At 46.4% G+C, this 19,332-nt stretch overlaps 1 protein-coding gene and 1 pseudogene across 2 annotated transcripts in view; one reads left to right on the forward strand and one right to left on the reverse strand.

Annotated features, from left to right (window-relative positions):
* The window catches only part of GARRE1 (granule associated Rac and RHOG effector 1), an 86,913-nt gene extending 67,819 nt beyond the window's left edge, over positions 1–19,094 (reverse strand). The window contains 1 exon segment of the mRNA XM_053608248.1: positions 19,074–19,094. The gene's annotated coding sequence lies outside the window, so the exon portion shown is untranslated.
* Positions 9,760–10,409, forward strand: LOC128597697 (ubiquitin-40S ribosomal protein S27a-like; annotated as a pseudogene). Its single transcript, XR_008383320.1, has 2 exons — positions 9,760–9,793; positions 9,974–10,409. The product of XR_008383320.1 is annotated as a ubiquitin-40S ribosomal protein S27a-like (transcript).
* Positions 19,095–19,332: the final 238 nt, after the last annotated feature.

The raw sequence follows: 19,332 nt of genomic DNA on the forward strand, positions 1-19,332 counted from the left end.
CCAACAGATATTTGTTGAATGACTACTTCATCTCAGTATTTATTTAGTAGTATCTTTGCACGGCATAAGCAGTCACCCTTACAATCTATGGAGGCAGTAATTAAGTGCTAGAAATAAGGTTCTGCATTAAAAAAATAAATAAGCTACCAGAGATATATCATGTTTCACACAAGTACTCCCCTACACAGTGGACCACTCACTAAGTGCCTATTATGTGCCTATTTATAGTTGGAGCTTGAGATATATAACCTCATTTAATCCTCAGTAGAACCCTAAAACAAAAACAGCTGACATTGGCCCAGAGAGGTGGCTCATGCCTGTAATCCTGGCACTCTGGGAGGCCAAAGTGGAAGGATCCCTGGAGTTCAGTTGTTCAACAGCAGTCTGAGCTAGAGTGAGACCCCATCTCTACTGAAAATAGAAAAACTAGCTCTGGGTGGCACCTGTACCTCAGTGGGTAGGACGCCAGCCACATACACCAAGGCTGGCGGATTTGAACCTAGCCCGGGCCAGCTAAAACAACAATGACAACTGCAACAACAACACTAACAAAATAGCCAGGTGTTGTGGCAGGCTCCTGTAGTCCCAGCTACTTGGGAAGCTGAGGCAAGAGAATCACTTAAGCCCAAGAGTTGGAGGTTGCTGTGAGCTGTGACACCACAACACCCTACCCAGGGCCATAGCGTGAGACGCTGTCTCAAAAAAAAAGAAAAAAAAGCTCAGCACCTGCAGCTCAGCAGCTAGGACACTGGCCACATACACAGAGCTGGTGGGTTCAAACCTGGCCTTGGCCTGCTAAACAACAATGACAACTACAAACAAAAAAATAGCCAGGCATTATAGTCCCAGCTACTTGAGAGGCTGAGGCAAAAGAATCGCTGAAGCCCAACAGTTGGAGATTGCTATGAGCTGTGACACCACAGCACCCTACTGAGGGTGACATAGTGAGACTCTGTCTCAAAAAGAGAAAAGAAAAAAAAAAACTATCTGGGTGTTGTGGCAGGTGCTTGTAATCCCAGCTACTCAGAAGGCTGTGGCAGGAGGATTGCTGAACACAGGAGTTGGAGGTTACTATGAGCTAGGCTAAATCCCAGATAGGCTAATTCTTGAAATCACTTGAACCCAGGAGTTGGAAGTTGCTGTGCGTTAGGCTAATCCCCAGCTAGGCTAATTCTAGCCTGGGCAACACAGTGAGACGCTGTCTCAAAAACAAAAAACGACAACTGACCTTAACTGAGTGTGCACTAATTTCTAGGCACTGTGCTATGCACTTTCCATGTGTTAACCTGATTTAATTCTTGCAATGACCCTGTGAGGCAGGTGAGGCCTATATAGAGGTTTAGCGTGTTCTTCAAAGTTCTTACCACATGGGGAAGGCGGTAGTCACCAAAGAGATGGATCTGAGCCTAGCAGCCTGCTGCCACAGCCTGAGCTATCTATCACTGCACTATTCCACCTGTCAAATATCTAGACCACGTTTTTGACTCTTGGACATTTTATAGCTCTAGGCTTCTTGGAATGGACATAAAGTTGAATTGGAACAATGTAAAGTGATCTCTTTTTAGGAGCTCCTACTCTCTATCCACTGTTGATGATTCCCAAATTCAACTCTGCAGTCCAGACTCTTCTCCTAGGACTGATCCATGAGCCACCTCCTCAAGCTCGTCACACTCCAGCTTGTCACCCTAGGACTAGACCATGAGCCATCCTCAAGCTCATCACATTCTACCTTGTCCCCTTCTATGCCCTGCTCCTCCTGCTGTATTACTGTCTTGCTTGGTTAAAGGCACTACCATGCTTAGCCTAAACAAAGGTGTTATCCTACGTGGTCCCTAATCTCTTTCCTCACCTTTCCACCCTATAATTTCAATGCTGTCAATCTTGTTTACCACAGTGTCTGCTCTACAACCAGCCATCATTACTGTTACATCCTGAACCTCTCATTCCCTCCTTTATACTTCCACTGTTCAGCTTCCAAGGTACTGGCCTTCCAGAGTATGCAAGATCAAAGCACGGAAGCTGAGAGAAATGCCTTGCATGAGGACCAGAAGCCAGGCTGGCCGACGCTCAGGCCCTGTCTCTTTCAGTGAAAGCACACAGAGGATACCCCTGGACACTGGCTGACAGAGCACGGCACAATCTTAAGCAGCAAACCAGATACAGAAACAAACGGCTCCAATCCCAGAGAACCAAACATTTTACTTTATTCCATTTTACAAAAGAAATAATTTAGCAGTCAATCCTTTAACACAGTGGTTTTAACAAGAGGACTCTGTTCCCACCCTACCCCCCAATTTGGCAATGTCTGGAGACACTAGGGACTACGGAAGTGCCAGTGGCATCTAGTAGGTAGAGTCCAGCAATTCTGCTAGACATCCTACGACAAACAGGACAGCCCCAGAACAAAGAATGACCCACCCTAAAATGCCCTACTGCCATATGCAAGTTACCTAATGTGTAAAAAGCTATTCTTCCTGGATAATACAAAGCTCCCCCATACATTAAGCTATAAGAGATCCAAATACAGTAAGAGGTCACTGGAAAAAAGACAGATGAAGTCCATGATCTCACTAAAGGATTTCTATTTACTGTCAGAAATAAAACCCTGAATGCATTTTTATTCTTAAAAAAAAAAAAAAAAAAAAAGACAGATGAAGTTTAGAAAACAAATGCCATGCATTCAGAGGAAAGTGAGTGCCACAGAAGCTGAGGCCCTGGTTAAAGATTTCAGAGTAGACTGGGCTCCCCAGACCACTCCGGGCTGTCAGCCAAGACTCCTAGAAAGTAACCAGAATCTACCTTCTCAGCCTTACCCACAACAGGTCCTGTCCCTTCAATCTAACCTTTGCTCCTGCTGACCATTCTCCTATGACAGCACCCCTACAGTTTTGGGCTCAAAAAAGCCCTCTACTTCATAAAAATGCTGCCCTTTGGCTGAGCTGCAGGCCCTACCATCCCCCACCAAGGCTGAAGAGGACATGATGTCATTCAACCCAATCACAAAATTGTTTTCCTATGACTCCTGAAGGAAAAGGTAGTAAAAAGACAAAGGTGGAAAATGCTTTAAATTGCTCAGACCCTAAGGCCTTTGCTACCTAAAATCAGTGTTTGGCAGCAGCTAGCCAGGAGCCGCCTCATTTCCTGAGCAACTGCGGTAAAAATAGGAAGTGGGGGAGGAAGTTCACAAAGCAGAAACAAAAGTAATCACTGCCTTGCTTCCTTTACACAAATCCCTAAACAGGGAGGGTATCATTAAAACATCAGAACGGAAAGGCAGGTATTGAGAGCCAAGGCCAGAGGAGAGGAAGCAACACTTCTGGGCCCACCAAGTCCAGGCTGTTTCTGTGCCTGAGAGACCACTCCAGAAGAAAACCTGGGCAGAATTAGACAGAGCCTATTACACAGAAATGGCTTCCAAGGAATTAATAGAAAAGTACCTTAATTTGAAGACTCATGCTATAACTCATCACATGTTAAAGTTTTCATTAGAGAAAAGTCTCAATGAGAAAGTTTTAGGGAGGCCAAGATTAAGTGGCTCCTAGAAGCAAAACAAAGAGCTACAACATAATATGAGGTCCAAGTTACCCTACACTGAGCTATGAAAACTCAGGTAGATGGGAAAAATAAAAATAAAAATTCCAATCAGCGCTAGACTCTTGTCTCAGTTGAAATAAAAAGGGTTCCATCCATCCCCCATCCTCACAGGTCAACCCAGTAAGACATGCTGACCTCAGGGCACCTGGGATGCAGTGGGAAGTGAGGCAGACACAGGACCTGCTCTCACCAGTCTAACTAGGTGCCTCCACAGTGATTCTGGGCTGCCTCTGGTGCCGACATCTGCACTGTAGCAACTTATCACCACAAACTACAGCATTCCATAACAAACCAGAGCAAGTTATTATCTGTGATTCTTAACAGCTTTTGTAGCTGGTAATCTACAAACTGATAATTTCATTTAAGCAGAAGGAAAACTTTTCCAAACACAAGGTCAACAAAGCTGAAATTTACTTTCAAAATAACACAGATTAAAAAAAAAAGTTAAGGGGCAGTGCCTGTGGCTCAAAAGGGTAGGACACCCGCCCCATATATGGGAGGTGGCGGGTTCAAACAAAAAAAAAAAGAAGTGAGACTCTGTCTCTAAAAAATATAAATACAAATAAATAAAAATAGGCCAGGTGGGCTGGGCGTGGTGGCTCATACCTGTAGTCCCAGCGCTGCGGGAGGCCAAGGCAGGTGGATTGCCTGAGCTCAGAGGTTCGAGACCAGTAGGAGCAGCAGTGAGCCAGAGTAAGACCCCGTCTCTACTAACATCAAAAACAGGCGGATGTTGTGGTGGGCGTCTGTAATCCCAGCTACTGGGGAGGCAACAGGAAAGAGAATCGCCAAAGGAAGAACATTAAAAAAAAGAAGAAAATGAACAACAACAACAACTAAAGTACTTCAAACGAAGAAGAATGAACAAGCAAGCTAAAATTAAAACTTAAAAATAAAAATAGGCCGGGTGGCACCTATGGCTCAGTGAGTAGGGCGCCAGGCCCCATATACCAAGGGTGGTGGGTTCGAACCCAGCCCCAGCCAAACTGCAACAAAAAATAGCCGGGCATTGTGGTGGGTGCCTGTAGTCCCAGCTACTCCGGAGGGTGAAGCAAGAGAATCGCCTAAGTCCAGGAGTTGGAGGTTGCTGTGAACTGTGACACCACAGCAATCTACGGAGAACAATAAAGTGAGACTCCCTACAAAAAAAATAGGCCAAGTGTGTTAAACAGTCACATAAATAGGCTTAATTTTATTTAAACTAAAGGGTTCCCCCCGCAACCTTAGGCAGGGAAGCAATGGGAGGAAACTAGGGATAAAGCCTAGTTTATTTTTTAAATAATCACATTAATAAGTAGAAAAGTAAATTAAATGAACAGTGAATTTTATACAAAGAAAACTAATGAATATTTAACGAAAAAATGTCCCATATTACTTAGTCTCGTTGAGGACAGAGCTAGCTACCTGCTTGTTAATACTAAACAAAAGACTGGTGTTTTTGTCCTCTTATTAAGTCAAGGCTAACTCCCAAAACCTACTGCCCCTGTGGGGATGTGGAGAAGCCAGAATTGAAATTCTGAAAGCATTTTATTGGAGGAACACTGAGCCAAAAATTTCTCTATTAAAAAGATTTTCAGGTAGGGCGGCGCCTGTGGCTCAAGGAGTAGGGTGCCGGTCCCATATGCCGGAGGTGGTGGGTTCAAACCCAGCCCTGGCCAAAAAAAAAAAAAAAAAAAATCACACACACACAAAAAAAATAATAATAAAAAATAATCTATTTATTTATTTTTTTTTTGGTTTTTGGCCGGGGCTAGGTTTGAACCCGCCACCTCCGGCATATGGGACCAGCGCCCTACTCCTTAAGCCACAGGCGCCGCCCCTAATAAAAAATAATCTAAAAAAAAAAAAAAAAGATTTTCAGGCTCTGCACCCGTAGTATAGTGGTTACAGCATCAGCCACATACACCCAGGCTGGCAGGTTCGAACCCAGCCTGGGCCAGCTAAACAACAACAGCAACTGCAACGAACAAATAGCCGGCTGTTATGGCAGGCACCTATAGTCCCAGCTACTTGGGAGGCGGAGGCAGAAGAATCGCTTGAGCCAGGGAGTTGGAGGTTGCTGTGAGCTGTGATGCCACAGCACTCTACCCAGGGTGATAGCTTGAGGCTCTGTCTAAAAAAAAAAAAAAAAAGGGGTGGCGCCTGTGGCTCAGTGAGTAGGGCGCTGGCCCCATATGCCGAGGGTGGTGGGTTCAAACCCAGCCCCGGCCAAAACTGCAACAACAACAAAAAAAAATTTTGTTTGGGTAAAACAAAGGTTGCATCTATAACCTAAAATAGTTCTGGACCATTAAAAATGTTCAGGTCATGAAATTTGTTGTTGTGAATATTTTTGTAGTACTTGCACAGCTTAAGTATGCAAGTACATATTCACAACAACAAATTGTGCTACTGATGGAAACTGAAGTATAAATCAGGGAATGAGAATAATTGACCTTTTTTCTTTTGCAGTTTTTTTTTTTTGGCAGGCACTGGGTTTGAACCCACCACCTCCGGCATATGGGGCCAGCACCCTACTCCATTGAGCCACAGGTGCCACCCAGAATAATTGACTTTTAAGTAAATAATGTTTTTTTTTTGAGACAGAGCCTCGGGCAGCACCTGTGGCTCAAAGGAATAGGGCACCAGCCCCAGCCCCATTATGCTGGAGGTGGTGGGTTCAAATCCAGCCCCAGCCAAAAACTGCAAAAAAAAAAAAAAAAGAGAGAGAGACAGAGCCTCAAGCTGTCACCCTGGGTAGAGTGCCATGAAATCACAGCTCACAGCATCCTCTAACTCCTGGGCTCAAGCGATTTTCCTGCCTCAGCCTCCCAAGTAGCTGGGACTACAGGCACCCACCACAATGCCCGGCTATTTTTTGGTTGCAGCCATCATTGTTGTTTGGCAGGCCTGGGCTGGATTCAAACCTACCAGCTCAGGTGTATGTGGCTGGCACCTTAGCTGCTTGAGCCATAGGCACCAAGCCTAAGTAAATAATTTTTTAAAAATCATAAAGTACTGGGCGGCGCCTGTGGCTCAGTGAGTAGGGCGCCGGCCCCATATGCCGAGGGTGGCGGGTTCAAACCCAGCCCCGGCCAAACTGCAACAAAAAAAAATAACTGGGCGTTGTGGCGGGCGCCTGTAGTCCCAGTTGCTCGGGAGGCTGAGGCAAGAGAATCATGTAAGCCCAAGAGTTAGAGGTTGCTGTGAGCCGTGTGATGCCACGGCACTCTACCCGAGGGCAGTACAGTTAGACTCTGTCTCGGCAAAAAAAAAACAAAAAATCATAAAGTACTGATGTAAATTCTTCAAACCCAACTGTTTAAAAAAATTCAACAATCAACAACTATTAAAAACCTGCAATTTAAAGGACAGGTGTGGTGGCTCATGTCTATAACGCTAGCACTCTGGGAGGCTGAGGCAGGTGGATTGCCTAAGCTCAGGAGTTCAAGAGCAACCTGAGCAAGAGCAAGACCCTGTCTCTAAAAAATAACCAGGTGTTGTGGTGGGCGCCTGTAGCCTCAGACACTTGGGAGGCTAAGGCAGGAAGATCGCATTAGACCAAGAGTTTGAGGTTGCTATGAGCTATGACGCCATGCACTATACCGAGGGCAACAAAAAAAATGAAAAGAAAAAAAAAAAAAACCCTGCAATTTTAGTTTTATTACAGCATGGTATGGTGTGGGGGAAAAAAGCTATCCAAAAATGTTTTTCAAACTTGTATAAGAAAGTTGGACTAGTGAAGACTTAATTGTATCCATTAGAAAGTTATTTAAGAAAACTTAAAATTTCTATACTGCTACTCAACAACTTTGCACTATGGAACCTATCCAAAATTAATCTCAAATGGTGAAAAAGAAGCCTTTGTCCAGAAGCTTCTATAGTATACAAATAGGTAAATCAAACTACAATTTAGAAATTATTTTTCTTACTATGGAAAGGAATGATATAAATTATGATAAACTCCAGACTCAAGACTATTTCAGAAAATGTAAATCATCCATAGAAATTTTTATCAATAATTATAGCAGCTCTCTCCTCTAAGATAGGTACATTGACTTCAATCTCGTGCACCCAGCAAGCCCTCTCAGCCCTCAAACAGGTCAGAGTCACAGCTAGGGAGCCCATTCTTCCCCACAAATGCCTCCGCAGGTTCAACACTGAGAAATGAGGAAATTCCAGGTGCTTCCTCACCACCCAGAGGACAGGCTTTCGGAGTAGTTCACTTTCAGGTTGGTTTCCCCCTCTGCCACTTATCTAGGCCATGAGCCTTGACATACTCAAACATTCATGGAGGTCCTACTGTGTACACTGCACTGCTCCAACTAGTGGTGAAGAGACAGACACAGTATCTGTTCTCAAGGAGCTTACAGTCTAATAGGAAATCCCTTACCTTTCATATTATGTGCTCCAATACAAAGAAACATTATGAAACCCTGCATTGCCAAAATACTTACTGACATAGGTCTGGGAATCCAACTGACCTAGTTGGAAATTCCTGCTCTCAGTAGTAAGTCCGCTGAAATGAGTAACACTTTATTAACTCTGGGCCTTAAGCAAGACACCTGAATCCTATGTCTCGGTTTCTTTAGTACCGTGGCGAGAAATCCATAAAGCACAGCTTAAGTCTCAATACATGGAAGCAACTGCTCTAAAAGAGGCCGTATACTAGTAAGATGGTAGCATTTTACCTTAGACTGCAATTCTTTTCTTTCTATATTTTTTTTTGAGACAGAGTCACTACGTCACCTTCAGTAGAGTGCCCTGACGTCACAGCTCACGCAACCTCCAACTCTTGGGCTTAAGTGATTCTCTTGTCTCAGCCTCCCAAGTAGCTGGGACTACAGGTGCCTGCCACAATGCCTGGCTATTTTTTGTTGCGTTTGTCATTGTTGTCTAGCTGGCTCGGGCGGGGCTGGAACATGCCAGCCTTGGTGTATGTGGCTGGCGCCCTAACGACTGTGTGACAGGTGCCGAGCCTAGACTGCAGTTCTTCATTCTGACCTGCTGGCCCCAACTCCCAAACTAAAAGGATGCTTTGTGTGCCCAAGAGGAAGTAGGCATGCCAAGCGCTCATCCCTGTAATCCCAGCACTCTGGAAGGCCCAGGCAGGCAGATTACTTGACCTCAGGCGTTCAAGTCCAGCCTGAGCAAGAGTGAGACTCCAACTGTAAAAAACATCGGGTGTTGTAGCAGGCACCTGTAGTCCCAGCTACTCACGAGGCTGAGGCAAGAGGCTCACTTGAGCCCAAAGAGTTTGAGGTTGCTGTGAGCTATGATGCCATGACATTCACCCCCAGGGTGAATGAGTAATAAGACTGTCTCTAAAAAAAAAAAAAAAAAATAGAGGAAGGAGGCATGGTTCCTCTCCTTCCATTTCCCCACCCACCACTCTCCTTTCAGGCCCTCAGAATGGACACAACTAAGGAGGGAGAATCACCCTAAATTACAAAGTATATCACAAAATTACTTAAGCACAAGAATGTAGTACACTCTCCCCCACCAGCTTGAGATCCAGGGACAGCACAGGTGCTTGTGAGCTGTGAGAGAAACAGCTTCCACCAACAGGTGGAAGAAACCACTTCCACCTCTCCCAGCCTAGGCCCATGGCACAAATCAGCTTTCCTTTGCTTCTGTTCTCATGGGCATACATCCACTTCTGGGACCTAGGCGTGGGGTTCAGGAAGACTCAGGTATTCCAAGGTTCCTAGGCCATAATTACCATCTAACTAGTACCTAATCTCCAAAATCCTTTTTTTTCTTTGAGACAGAGCCTCAATCTGCCACCCTGGATACAGTGCCATAGCATCACAGCTCACAGCAACCTCCACCTCCCAGGCACCCGCCACAACTCCTGGCTATTTTTTGGTTGCAGACGTCATTGTTGTTTGGCAAGCCAAGGCTGGAGTCAAACCTTCCAGCTCAGGAACCAAGCCCAAAATCATTTTTAATAAGAAAATTAGATTTTTTCAGGTAGTATGTAGCTCTAATTCCACATCCAAAAACCTCATTATGGCAGGCGAAATAGTACATGCCCATAATCTCAGCTACTTGGGAGGCTAAGGCAGGAAGACATCTTGAGCCCAGGAGTTCAAGATTACCCTGGGCAACATAGCAAGAACCACTTTTCAAAAAAGAAAAAAGAAGCCTTTTCAATCCCCCACCTGTGGTGGAACCACCACCAAGATGCAGATTTTTGTAAAATCCCTTGTGGGTAAGGGTTCACTTTCTTTTTTTTTTTTGTAGAGACAGAGTCTCACCTTATCACCCTCGGTAGAGTGCCGTGGCATCACACAGCTCACAGCAACCTCCAAATCCTTGGGCTTAGGCGATTCTCTTGACTCAGCCTCCCAAGTAGCTGGGACTACAGGCGCCCGCCACAACGCCTGGCTAGGTTAAGGGTTCACTTTCAAGGTTGAACCCTTAGATACAATAGAAAATGTAAAGGCCAAGATCCAGGATAGGGAAGGAATTCCTCTTGATCACTAAGACTCATTCTCGCTGGCAAGCAATTGGCTCAACATTTAGAAGTCACTCTTCATCTGGTGTTAAGTTTTCGTGGCAATGCTAAGAGAAGGAAAAAGTATTACACCATTCCCAGAAAGAATAAGCCTAAGACAAAGAAGGTTAAGCTGTCTGTCTTGAAATACTATAAGGGGGATGACCATGGCAAACTTACTCGCCTTCATCATTAATGTCCTTCAGATAAATGTGGCGCTGGAGTTTTTATGGCCAGCCTCTTTGATAGACATTATTGTGGCAAATGTTGTCTAACTTACTGCTTCAATAAAACAGAAGACAAGTAATTGTATGAGTTAATAAAAGACATGAGCTAACAACAAAAACCCCTCCCATTATGATTCTTCGCAGCTGCCAATTTGAAAAAGCACTTAGTTGGGCGGCGCCTGTGGCTCAGTGGGTGGGGCACAGGCCCCATATACCGAGGGTGGCGGGTTCAAACCCGGCCCCGGCCAAACTGCAACCAAAAAATAGCCGGGCGTTGTGGCGGGCGCCTGTAGTCCCAGCTACTCAGGAGGCTGAGGCAAGAGAATCGCTTAAGCCCAGGAGTTGGAGGTTGCTGTGAGCTGTGTGAGGCCACGGCACTCTACCAAGGGCCATAAAGTAAGACTCTGTCTCTACAAAAAAAAAAAAGAAAAAAGAAAAAGCACTTACTTGACCGTGACCCAAACATAAGGAACACAGTCAAAATGGTTAAAAAAATAAAAATCTAGGGCGGCGCCTGTGGCTCAGTGAGTAGGGCGCCGGCCCCATATGCCGAGGGTGGCGGGTTCAAACCCAGCCCCGGCCAAACTGCAACAAAAAAAATAGCCGGGCATTGTGGCGGGCGCCTGTAGTCCCAGCTGCTCGGGAGGCTGAGGCAAGAGAATCGCTCTAAGCCCAAGAGTTAGAGGTTGCTATGAGCCGTGTGACGCCACGGCACTCTACCGAGGGTGGTACAGTGAGACTCTGTCTCTACAAAAAAAATAAATAAATAAAAATCTAGAAATGAATCCTAGAAGTAGATTCACAGTAAATGTAGAGGCCTATATCAAGAACACTTCCGGGCGGCGCCTGTGGCTCAAAGGGGTAAGGCGCCGGCCCCATATGCCGGAGGTGGCGGGTTCAAACCCAGCCCCGGCCAAAAATCACAAAAAAAAAAAAGAACACTTCCTGGTACCAGTGTTGGCAACATCAATGTGGAAGTAATCCACATGTCCTGCGTAAAGGGTTTATTAAATAAATTACATAGGAACACCTCACAGCCTTTCAAAGATCAAGGTAAAGACACCACATTTTATTGAGTCTAAGATGCCATCATTTGTAAATCATATCATTATCTTAAATATGCTAAGAAAAACTCTGCCGTATAACCCTGACATGCTATCACACAACATAGCCCAGTTTCAGGCCCTCTGAGAGCACTTTTCTATCTCTGATTCCTGTCTCAGGTTGTCTAGGACACACACCCTTTGAACAAATCCTTCCATGCTCATCCGATTTTTCCTAAAAATTATCCATACTTAATACCCACTGTTTTGATGAAACCATCTTGAGCCACTTCAGTCCCCATGGCGCCCTTCCTGAGCGGCTGCGGCCTCTGCCTGTTGTCAGCTTTGTGTGCCTTTCCTGTAAGTACCAGAGACAGGGCTGGGCACATCTTCGCGTTTTCTGTAGTGCACAGCACAGGGCCATAGCAACACGGACAACAAAAAACACAGGAATCGTTCTAAGGACTTTACAAATATTAACTCATTAGAGCCCTACTATAACCCCAGAGGTAGGCATTATCTCCTCCATTTACAGATGAGGTAAACTTTAACTCAAGAGGTCCAGATAGCTATTGTTCTTAACCTCTAAGCTACGTTCGCTCTGCACATGACTGTTAACGTGCATCACATTTATTTTAAAATTCAGTAATTGTTAAATCGAAAATATGAAGCATAAACTCAGTGAAATTCAAACCATACAAAATGATACACAAGAAAAAGCTGTCAGTCAGGGCGGCGCCTGTGGCTCAGTCGGTGGGGTGCCGGCCCCATATGCCGAGGGTGGCGGGTTCAAAACCCAGCCCCGGCCAAACTGCAACCAAAAAAATAGCCGGGCGTTGTGGTCGGCGCCTGTAGTCCCAGCTGCTCGGGAGGCTGAGGCAAGAGAATCACTTAAGCCCAGGAGTTGGGGGTTGCTGTGAGCTGTGTGAGGCCATGGCACTCTACAGAGGGCCATAAAGTGAGACTCTGGGGTGGCGCCTGTGGCTCAGTGAGTAGGGCGCCAGCCCCATATGCCGAGGGTGGCGGGTTCAAACCCAGCCCTGGCCAAACTGCAACAAACAAATAGCCGGGCATTGTGGCGGGCGCCTGTAGTCCCAGCTGCTCGGGAAGCTGAGGCAAGAGAATCACGTAGACCCAAGAGTTAGAGGTTGCTGTGAGCTGTGTGACGCCACGGCACTCTACCTGAGGGCGGTACAGTGAGACTCTGTCTCTACCAAAAAAAAAAAAAATAAAGTGAGACTCTGTCTCTACAAAAAAAAAAAAAAAAAAGCTGTCAGTCAAACAGCCTGGCTTTCTGCAGCCTCATCCCAAAGGCAAGCAGCACTCTTTTTCAATATCCCTCCAGAAACAACTTCTACACTATAAACCTATTTCATCCGTATCTGTATATTCCTTTCTTTTTCCTTTTTTTTTTTGCAGTTTTGGCCAGTGGTGAGTTTGAACCCATCACCTCCGGCATATGGGGCCAGCGTCCTACTCCTTTGAGCCACAGGTGCTGCCCTTCTTTCTTTTTTTTTTTTTTTTTGAGACAGAGTCTCACTTTGTTGCCTTTTGTAGAATGCCGTAGCCTCACAGCTCACAGCAACCTCAAACTCTTGGGCTCAAGTGATTCTCTTGCCTCAGCCTTCCAAGTAGCTGGGACTACAGGTGCCCACCACAACGCCTGGCTATTTTTTAGAGACTGGATCTCACTCTTGCTCCGGGTGGTCTCAAAACCTGTGAGCTGGGCGGCGCCTGTGGCTCAAGGAGTAGGGCGCCGTTCCCATATGTCGGAGGTGGTGGGTTCAAACCCAGCCCTGGCCAAAAATCAAAAAAAAAAAAAAAACCTGTGAGCTCAGGCAATCCACCCTCTTGACCTCCCAGAGTGCTAGGATTACAGGTGTTAAGCACCGCACCCGGCCTTAAGTTCACGGACAGCCATGGCAACATAGTGAGACCCTCTCTTTACAAAAAATAATTTAAAAATTAAAAATTTAGCCAGGTACATGCCTGTAGTCCTACCTACTCCAGGAGGCTAGAGTGGCAGGATCATTTGAGCCAGGAGGTAGAGTTTACAGTGAGCTATGTTAGTGCCACTGCTCGCCAACCTGGGCAACAGAATAAGAATTCATCTCAAACAAAAGCTTTTAAAGGTACAAAAGAGGCCAGGTGCAGTGGCTCACACCTGTAATCCTAGCACTCTGGGAGGCCGAGGCTGGTGGATTGCCTGAGCTCAGGAGTTCAAGATCAGCCTGAGCAAGAGTGAGACCACATGTCTAAAAAACAAATAGCCAGGAGTATGGTGGGCGCCTGTTGCCCCAGCTACTTGGGAGGCTGAGGCAAGAGGATCACTTGAGCCCAAGAGGTAGAGGTTGCTGTGAGCTGTGATGTCACAGTGCTCAACTGAGGGCAACAAAGTGAGAATGTCTCAAAAAAAAAAAAAAGGCACAAAAGATTTCAAGGGTTATCTCTGCAGCAGTGTTCAGGATGAATCAAGAGGCAGAAAGACCTACCAGGGCCAGGTATTGGAGCTTACACCTGTAATCCTAGCACTGTGGGAGGTCGAGCTGGATAGAAGCTTAAGCCCCAGAGTTTGAGATCAGCTTGAGCAAGAGAGAGTCCCCCCAGCCTCCCTCCCCACCCCACATCTCTACTAAAAAAACTAGCTAGTGGTGGTGGTAGTACACACCTGTAGTCACAGCTACTCTGAGGCACAAGAGGATCACTTGAGCCCAGGAGTTTGAGGTTGCTGTGAGCTACAGTGACATCATGACACTATAGGGTGACCAAGTGAGATTCTATCTGAAAAAAAAAAAAAAAAGATCTACCAGGTGGACATTCAACATATCACTTCTCCTATAATAAGCACCTGCATCATAGGATTGTTGTTAGGATTAAATGAAGCAATATAAAAAAAAAAAAAAGAAAATTTAACAAGTGAAGTAATATTTGTGAGCCCAAGTAAGAACAGCGAGCCCAAGGGGTTAGCATAGTACCTGGAATGTTGTTAGTGCCCAGTAAGATTTTGTTATAAATTATTTCTTCAAGAGCTGGTCCCACTTTGCTTTCCAATCACATTTCCCTCTACTCTATTCATACCTGTCCACCCTTTACCCTAAATATCCTGTAACTCAAATATCTGAAGCTTGCTCACCTCTACACCTTTGTACATGCCTAGCCTAAGAGTCCTCTCCCCTTGCAGTGGTGCTGGGTTCCTTTTGCCATAGTACTCAGCTCAAGAATTCAGCTCCAGGAAGTCTTCCCTGAGAACTGTACTCAGGATTCCCTGGATGAGCAGTTTGGGAAAAACTTATCTGTCATCACTTCCCACAGTCTGGTTATCAGCTTTGTCAGTTCACTCAGGAGCAGGAAGGTTCGAGGAGAATGATTCAGGCTATCTAAGCTCAAAGATGACTGATCTTTTAACACTCATCCAATACATATGGGGGCCAAGTGGCATGCTCAGAGCCCTTACTGCAACACCAAGAGAAAGGTGCTACTATTATCCCCCTTCTACATATGGAAAAACTGAAACCTAGCCAGAATCCAAGACCAGGATCTGATCCAAGCAGGCTAGATACAGAGCTCTCAAGCACTCACATTCTCTCCTTGGCAAAAAATCTCCACGAGAAGCCATGCTCTAATGACAAGAGCTATGGAGGAGGAAGCTGAGAAAAGGAAAGACCCTTAAACCAAAGGTATCAACAGGACACACCCATTCATTTGGTACAACAGAAGTCTTATGGAGATCTGCACGTAGCTCCTCTAGTCAGGGCCCCTGGACAGTACTATAGACACGCCACCTAATTCCTCCCTTGGTACTGCCACCCCAATTTCCACAGGCATTATCCTGATCTTCTAGAAGCACTAGTCTTTCCTCTGGGGATACAAAATTAAGTTTGAGTTTTCTGGCTATAAACACATTCCAATCATGCCTTCCTGGGGTTACAGCTGGGTCAATTTGGTTGAATTTAAAGTTTTCCCTAGGCTTATAGCGCCTGTGGCTAAAGCGGCTAAGGCGCCAGTCACATACACCTGAGCTGGTGGGTTCGAATCCAGCCTAGGCCCACCAAACAACGACTGCAACCAAAAAATAGCCGGGCGTTGTGGCAGGCGCCTGTAGTCCCAGCTATTTGGGAGGCCTAGGCAGGAGAATCACTTGAGCCCCAGAGTTGGAGGTTGCAGTGGGCTGTGATGCCACAGCACTCTACCCAGGGTGACAGCTTGAGGCTCTGTCTCAAAAAATAAATAAATCAATAATAAAAGGCGGTGCCTGTGGCTCAAAGGAGTAGGGCGCTGGCCCCATATGCTGGAGGTGGCGGGTTCAAACCCAGCCCTGGCCAAAAAACAAAATAATAATAATAATAAAGTTTTCCCTGAAATTCAACAAACTACATTTATAAACATCTGTTGGCTTTTTGGGGTGGCGCCTATGGCTCAGTGAGTAGGGGACCGGCCCCATATACTGAGGGTGGCGGGTTCAAACCCGGCCCCAGCCAAACTGCAACAAAAAATAGCTAGCCATTGTGGCAGGTGCCTGTAGTCCCAGCTACTCGGGAGGCTGAGGCAAGAGAATAGCCTAAACCCAAGAGCTGGAGGTCTCCGTGAGCTGTGATGCCACGGCATTCTACTGAGGGCAACAAAGTGAGACTCTGTCTCTATAAAAAAAAAAAAAGGGGTGGCCGGCTCCTGTGGCTCAGTGAGTAGGGTGCTGGCCTCATATACCAAGGGTGGCGGGTTCAAACCTGGCCCCGGCCAAATTGCAACAAAAAAGTAGCCAGGCGTTGTGGCTAGCACCTGTAGTCCCAGCTACTCAGGAGGCTGAAGCAAGAGAATCACCTAAGCCAAGGGCTGGAGGTTGCTGTGAGCTGTGACGTCACATCACTCTACAGAGGGTAACAAGGTGAGACTGTCTCTAAAAAAATAAATAAATAAAAACTATTGGCTTTTATCTTTTCTATAGGTAGCCAATTTGCATCCCACGTATTCTGATTTCATTTTCAGATGATCATGCATGTGTTCCAGGCCCTGCAGAAGTGAAGGCAGGGGTGAGGGAGTGAGAGGTTCTCTACCAGAACGCACTCACATACTGAGTGGGAAGGAGGATGTCTTCGGAGACAGTTAAGGCATGAAGTTAGGCTTCAGAAAATGCCCTCCAGGCAGATATAGGAATAACAGCAATGACATATGAAAAAGTACAGTCAGAAAATGACCGCAACAGCTCCAAGTCAAGAAGGCCAACTAAGAAGAGATTCATAAAGTAAGAAATAATAGCTCATCATACCAAATATTTACAGTTGAAGTCAAGGGAAATTTGCAATGGCCACTGCATTTATCAATTAGAGGACCCTCCAGATGATAGTTTCGGTAGAGATAAAAGACATCTGAAACACAACCCCTGACACATTAGGCTCTCTGTAAACTTAGAGTAAGAGAAAATGGCAACCAGTTTTCAATAATGTCAAAACAAATCAATTCCTTATCCAAACCAACAGTCTTGTTCAGTAAGGACAAAGTCACAGGCTTGGTGTCTGTAGCTCAGTGTCTAGGGCGCCAGCCACATACACCAGAGCTGGCAGGTTCAAACCCAGCCCAGGCCTGCCAAACAACAATGACAATTATAACCAAAAAAATAGGCAGACATGGTGGTAGGTCCTAGCTACTTGGGAGACTGAGGCAAGAGAATTGCTTAAGTCCAAGAGTGTGAGGGTGTTGTGAGCTGTGATGCCACAGCACTCCATCGAGGGTGACACAGTGAAACTCATCTCAAAAAAAAAGACAAGGTCGCGGAGGGGAAAGGGACAGAGTAAATACTCAACTTTATACTATCCCAGCCTGCTGGCTCTTGGATACAGTCATTTTCCTATAGATTTGGAAGACTCACTTCACACACAGCTCCTGGTGTATTAGGCCTCAGGTTTTTGACAAAATAAACATTTAGTAAAATTTTCACAGTATCATGTGCAACTTGCTTTAAAAAAAAAAAAAAAGAGAGAGAGAGGATGCTTAAAACATGGTGTCTTCCAAAAATCCAGAGATAATTTTAGATTGAAAAATCTAGGCTTGCCAAGGGAATCTGAGAGCTTTTCTATCTTGGTCTCCAATGCTAACCTACGTATTTGTGTGCAAAAATAGAGGAAGATTAGAATCTCAAATGCCAGACTGAAAAGTTGCCACAACAAACCTGAACTCTTCATATGGAGTTTGTTGCCTTCTTAGCAAGAAGGCAAATCAAACAGCAATAAACTAAATTTTTACTTTAAAAGATACAAAGCAAAAAAATCTCAAACATGAAATAGTCCCTGGATTTGTAAAGAAAAAAGATTTTAAAAAAAAGAAACCCAACCCATAAGATACTGTAATGACCGTGGGAAAAGAAAATACTGGGATGTTTTCAAAAAACGTGAAAATATCTAAACCACACAAAATCTAAACATGAAATCTGTGCGTATCCCTTACAAACACAGAACTTTAGGTCTAAAATGTGGTAAAATGATAATGTTATAGATTATTCAATAAAACTGGAACAAAGGACTAGCCATTTGGAAAACATTTATTTTAAACCAAAAACAAAATTTAAGATTAAATACCTAAAAGAAAAGAAAACCATGAAATGATGAGACATGGATAAACATTTTTTATAACACTAGGACAGAGAAAAATGTTGCAAACATGTTAACAGAGGAAAAAAAACTACGTATTTCAAACAATGAATGCTATCTTTGACCCCATTCGTAAATATATCCTAAGAAATTAAATCAGACAAGTCCTCTTGGTAAAACTGTTTATCTTGTGACAAACTGGAAACAATCTAAATGTTCATCAGTAGAGCTTGGTCAAATAATATACTATGAAGTCTATAAAAGTAACAATACATATCTGTATTTATTATCACCAAAATGTTAGCAGCGGTTGTCCCTTAGCGGTAAACTGTCATTATACTTTTTGCGCTGTCTTGAGTGTTTTAGGAGAAGAAAGAACTGCTTTTATAACGAGGCTGAGGGGCTATTTTCCAATTGGGCCCCCCAGGCCAAACTGAGCCTTTTTATCCGGCAAATTCTGTAAAAAGTACGAACAAAATTCTTATCGTGCCAACCAGGCATGCTTCTTTCCTCGCACCGCGCGGAGCAGAAAGACACACCCCTGATCTTGCGCTCGCCCCACAAGCGTGGGTTCTTCATCCCGGGCTGCGGCCCTCCCGGGTCCTCGCGGACCCTCCCTCGGCCCCACTGCGCCGGCGAGCTCCGCAGGGCCGGAAAATCGAGTTCCTCAGCAGCCCGGGGGGTTGAGCGGGCTGCTGGGGCGAGCGGCCGGCCCGGCAGCCGCGGGGCAGCGTGAGGCCGCCTCCCCCGCCGGTCCTGGCGGACCCGAGCCGCCAACCGCCCACAGGCCGCCGTCCCTCCTCCGCCGGCTTCCGGGAGCCGGTCCCCGCGCCAGCCCGACCTCCGGGCCCCGGGGGTCCGAGGAAGCGCCCCCGCCCCGCCCCGCGGCCGCAGGGTCCCCGCCGCGCCCCCAGTCCCGGGCACACGCCAGAAGGGCCCTCCGGGCTTCCGTCCGCCCGGCCAGCGCCCGCAGAGCCCGGCGTCCTCCACAGCGGGCGGGCAAGGGGCGGGAGCCCACAGCCCCGCACCCTGCGGCCCCGAGCGCAGCCCGCCCCGCGATCTCGTCCCGCAGCCAACGCCGGCCACGGCCCACAGCCCACCGCCCAGCCCCGCCCGCCTGGGCCCGAGCCCGCCTGAGCCCGCTCCTCACCTGCGATGCGCCCCGGCCGCCAGCGCACCGCCCTGGACCGGCTGTGTACACCGGAAGTGACGTCGCGGAACGACCCCGCCCCCGATCCCGCCCCAGGCGGACGCCGGGCGGCTGCGGATCCCGTGGTTAGAGTGGACCCTCCCCTCGCAGAAATGGGGCGGAGGCGATCCTAGCGCTCTCTCCCGGGGAACAGGGACCTCCGTGTGGGCTGGCTAGGACGCGGGTTGAGGACTGGCAGCCGGACTCCTGCAGGGCCACT

This window comes from Nycticebus coucang, chromosome 10 (genome assembly GCF_027406575.1).
Source record: "Nycticebus coucang isolate mNycCou1 chromosome 10, mNycCou1.pri, whole genome shotgun sequence".
NCBI lineage: Eukaryota > Metazoa > Chordata > Mammalia > Primates > Lorisidae > Nycticebus > Nycticebus coucang.